Here is a 5,597-nt window from a genome sequence, read left to right as displayed (position 1 = left end):
GTATATCATCAATGAATACAATAACAAAGAGATCCAGATATGGCTTAAAAATCCCGTTTATCAGACCCATGAAAGCAGCAGGGGCATTCGTAAACCCAAAAGACATTACTAAGAATTCGTAATGCCCATACCTTGTTCGAAAAGTAGTCTTTGGCACATCTGCTGCCCGTAATTTCAATTGATGATAACTGGATCTCAGATCAATTTTAGAGAAGACACAAGCACCTTGTAACTGATCGAACAAATCATCAATTCGAGGAATAGGATACTTGTTCTGAATAGTTACCTTATTCAGCTGCCTGTAGTCTATGCACATCCGAAGGCTTCCATCCTTCTTTTTCACAAATAAAACAGGAGCACCCCAAGGGGATGCACTTGGTCTAATAAAACCTTTACCTTGCAACTCCTGAAGTTGAGCCTTTAACTCCCTTAACTCAGCTGGAGCCATTCTGTAAGGGCGGATGGAAATGGGGCGAGTACCCGGCTCCTGATCAATACAGAAATCGATATCCCTATCTGGTGGCATACCAGGAAGGTCTGCAGGAAACACATCCAGAAACTCACAGACTATCGAAACAGATTCAATCGAAGGTACTTTGGAAGTATCATCCCTGAGATGTGCCAAGAAGGCTAAACAACCTTTACTAACCATCTTCTTAGCGCAAAGAAAAGAGATATACGGACGGGGATGGAAATGTAGTCACCCTCCCACACTAGCGGATCTGCCCCAGGTTTGGCCAATGTCACAGTTTTAGCATTACAATCTAAGATCGCAAAATTTGGGGAAAGCCAAGTCATACCCAGAATTACATCAAAATCAACCATTTCTAGGATAATCAAGTTTACATAGGTATTGCTACCTACAAAGGTCACAAGGCAAGACCTATACACTTTCTCAACTATCACAGACTCACCCACAGAAGTAGAGACACTAATAGGCATGCCAAGCAAATCGCAATGTAAATCAAGACCAGTAGCAAATGAGGAAGATACATATGAAAATGTGGATCCAGGATCAAATAATACAGAAGCCATGCAATCACAGACCAAAAGATTACCTGTGATAACAGCATCAGATGCCTCTGCTTCAGACCTCCCGGGGAAAGCATAACAATGGGCCCTATCACCTGTCTGTCCATTGCCCCTATCATGTTGCGCCGCAGCAGTTCCAGCTTGCCCGCCACCCCGACTGATTGGGTGACCACCATTCCCTTGGCCACCATATCCTCCAGAATGGCGGCCTCTCCCATGACCACCTCTACCTCTAACCATTGAGGGTCTGTAACTCTGTTTTGGACAATACCTCCTAATAAGTCCAGTCTCCCCACATCCATAACAATTTCTGGAGTCAAGCATAGGTCTTTGTGAAGGTGACGAAGTCTGAGGATAACCACCAAACTCAGAAAAGGGCTGACTGGGCTGCGATGGAGCGTCAGCTAAAGCCTGCAGGGAAGACTGAATAGGGCGGGCTGGATAACCTCCTGAACTCTGTCCTCTGGAGTAAGAACCATTAAACTCACCTCCCTTACAATCTTCATAGATGTAGACGCCATGGTGAATTCGTCTGGCCTCACCCCCTCTACTTCTATCACAAAATAGACCACTTCCTGAAAGGATTTTGCTGCAGCAGCTACCTGTAAGGCTGGGATCCGCAAATCTGACCTCAATCCCTTCACAAAACGGCGAATCCGCTCTTGTGGACTGAAACAAAGCTGAGTGGCATACCTAGATAGTGCACGAAATTTAGCCTCATACGCAGCAACAGATATCCTTCCTTGCTCTAGGCTCAGGAATTCATCTCTCCTCCTATCCCTCAAAGTCCGGGGTATATACTTCTCCATAAATAAGCTAGAGAAAGATGCCCAAGTCATAGGTGGTCCTGTGCTGGTTGACACTCAATATACGACCGCCACCACCTTTTGGCATCCCCCGGAAACTGATAGGTCACGAACTCCACACCGAATCGTTCTACTATGTCCATCTTATGTAGCAGCTCATTACAATCAACCAGAAAATCATAGACATCCTCAAAATCAGCACCTTTGAATACTGGAGGTTTTAACTTTAAGAATTTAGTGAAAAGTTCATGCTGATCACTTGTCATTATGGACCCTGTAGTCAATCGAGGAAACGTGCCTACTTCCAATGAGGCATCCATGCGGGGAGCCACAGCGGCTGCATGTTGTACCCCCTGAACCTGAGGTGCTGGTGCAGAAAACACTGGAGGTGTCTGGCCCTGATCAGATAACCCGCTAAGATAGGTAAGAACCTGGTTAATCATCTCTGGGGTAGGCTGGGGTGGTAATTCCTCATCTTGAACCTGCTCATTTTCCCCTTCTTCACCCTCTCTCACTACCTCATCAGTCGGTGGAGGAGTCACTGCCCTATTACTAGCTGGACCAGGTGTTTGTCCTCTACCTCTAGAGGGCGTCCTCCTGCGACCTCTACCACGACCTCTTGCCACTGCTCCTCCTCGAGATACAGCCCAAGTGGCTGGCTCAGACGCACCCTGTCATGCCGGTGCTGGTGTTGACACAGTCGTTGCTCTAGTTCTAACCATCTGCGAAATAGAGTGAGGATGTCAGATACCAATTTGTATCACCTAGATACCAATTGGACCCAAGTACTAGCACAAAAGAAAGAAAGAAAGGGGTTTTCCTAAAGTCCTATAGCCTCTCAAAGAAAAGTAAGGGCGTCCCCCTACCGTTCCTCAAGACTCTACTAGACTCGTTCTTGTGTGATGAGACCAACGAACCCTTGGCTCTGATACCAAGTTCGTCACGACCCAAAACAAGCCGCGAGTGGCACCCACACTTATCCTCCTATGTGAGCGAACCAACAAATCTAAACCCCAACGTTTACCAATATTTAAACCATAATAAACAAAATAAAATCGGGAAGACCAAAACTCATTAATATAACCAATAAATAAACTTCTAAACTATAATCCTTATCATTCCCAAAATCTGGAAGTCATCACATCAAGAACATCTATCCTCAAATTACTAGTCTAAGAATATTTAAGAACTAAAATAAAGAATAAAACAATAGTCCATGTCTGAGCTTCAAGGACATCAAGATGTGAATGAGAGAATCCAGTCCGAGCTAGGAACAATAGCTCACCCTGAAATCTGATGTGCTGAAGACTGGCTAGAGTTGCGGACGAGACGAAGTCACTGGTGCACTTGCTGCACTACACAAACAACAAGAAGGGAAATAAAAGTAGGGGTCAGTACAATTACTGAGTAGGTATCATCGGCCAACTCAAAATAGAAAGCAATATATATATACGAAGTAATAATGTAAAATCAACCACAATACTTAACAGGTGACAATAAACAATTACATCTATGAGGACTCAAGCCTCCACACCATACTCATTTGGGAATTAGGTTCTTTGAAATCGAGTATATTAAATTAATTCAAGATTCCTTCACTTTATTCTTATCGTGTCGGAACGTGACACTCCGATCCCCTAATGCTACGTGTCGGAATGTGACACTCCGATCCACTAATCCTGTGTGTCCGAACGTGACACTCCGATCCATTATTCCTACATGTAGGAACGTGACACTCCGATCCATTATTCCTACGTGTCGGAACGTGACACTCCGATCCATCTATCTCATTATTTCAGTTCATCAAGCTTTCTTTATGTCAAGCATCATCTTCACAAAGAGGATTTAGGATTGAAAATTCAACAGTTTTATCATTCTAACCACCACAGTTATATGATCACTACATACAAACACATAATCAAGTATATAGAAGACTTTACAATACCCCCAAATACACATCGATCGCTATTAGGAGTTTACTATCACATAGCATAAATCATAACCTATCTCCACCGAAGAATCGTGATCAAGCAAGCTATCTCCCCAATGCCTTTTGCTTTCCGCTTCGTTCTTCCTCTCTCTCTTGCTCGTTCTCCCTCTCTGTCTTTTTCTTTTTCTTCTCTAGATTCTTTTCTTTTACCCTAATTATCATATAGTTCATTATGATAGAAGTAACCCATTATTTATTTCAAGGTTATCTCCTTTAACCCTCCAAGTAAATAAATCATTAAACTTACCCCACTAATTTCATAAAGTTTGTCATGAATAGTCCGAAACACCCTTTTAAAACTTTTAACAGAAATCCGACCAAGTTAGGTTACGCAACCTGTGACGGTCCGTCGTTTCTATGACGGTCCGTCCTGCAGGTCCGTCACAAAGTTCATAGAGCCAATTTCTGTAAAGGGTTTGTGACGGTCCGTCGTACCTACGACGGTCCGTCCTGTAGTTTCGTCGCGAAGTTCAGAGAGTCGATCTCAGTACCCAGATTTTCAGAGTTTAAGTGTTTTGGAACGAAGCCCCTCGAAGGTCCGCCGTGACCATGACGGTCCGTCGACTGATCCATCGACCCAGCCAGTTTTTATCAAAATAATCTTATTGCTCGAATCGACTAAACAGGTCGTTACAAAATGTCTCAGTTTTTAAAAAGTAGCTTATCAATTATGAAATTGAAATCTAAATAAAAATTAATATTAAAAGAGAAGTAAACATAAATTGTATAAAAAACAAGATATCTAGCAAAATTATGGATGAATAATCATTAAAGCTACAAAAATCTCAATAAGAAGAATGAGTTACTCCACCAATAACCATCAATTTTTTGTACGTGTCCCTACAATACATATTAATAAAAGAAGTAGAATAATATATTGTGATAATCTATGAGCTGACATAATATGAATGAGAAAAAAATGATATTTTACATGGCAAAATACAATATACAAATATAAGATTCCAATTAACTTCAAGAATTCACAAAACAGCAAACCAGTTGAAAAAATAGTCATCTAATGTGATAATGATGAAAGTAGGATACAAAGTATCACTATTAAAATCTTATATAATATTATTATAGTTAAACAATAAAATAACATAAATGGTACCTGAAAATCGCCGAAATAGTCTCATTAAAAGAAGGTAATTGGTGAACAAAAACTATTCCTCAATTAGTTAGAGATTTATATAAAAGAGGCTTACGAGCCTCACCATTAATTTTTTTAAAAAAATATATTTATAGTAATAAAAATGGAGACCATAACTTTACCTCTACAATTGATATTAAGATAAGAAATTAAAGACTATTAATGTCATTGACTCATAATTGAGTATTATTAATAATTAAAAGAGAAGATGAAAAGTTAANATATTATAGAAAATAGGTATTATTAAGTCAGATATTTTAATTAGGAATTAACCTAAGGAAGTGCACATGTCTATCAATATTTTAATTAAAATGAAACAATTTAATATTTAAATTAAATAGTTAAATGTTTTTTATTATTTTAATTTATAGTAAGGGTAAAATCATATTTCCCTTTCAACTTTTTTGTTCCACTTATAATAATATATGATAAGAGAAAATAAAGCACAAATAGCTCCCTAGACAATGACCGAAATCTCAAAGTCACACATTAACTAAACTAAGGTCCTATTACCCCCTTGAACTTATTTTTCTTTTGGGATTACATGTCATCCAAATATCTCCCACGCACCTCAATTGTGTGGATTTACGTGCCTCGTTAGACAAAAGGTGCACAAAAT

Source organism: Solanum pennellii, chromosome 4 (assembly GCF_001406875.1).
Source record: "Solanum pennellii chromosome 4, SPENNV200".
Taxonomy (NCBI): domain Eukaryota; kingdom Viridiplantae; phylum Streptophyta; class Magnoliopsida; order Solanales; family Solanaceae; genus Solanum; species Solanum pennellii.
Note: the sequence above shows the minus strand (reverse complement) of the source record.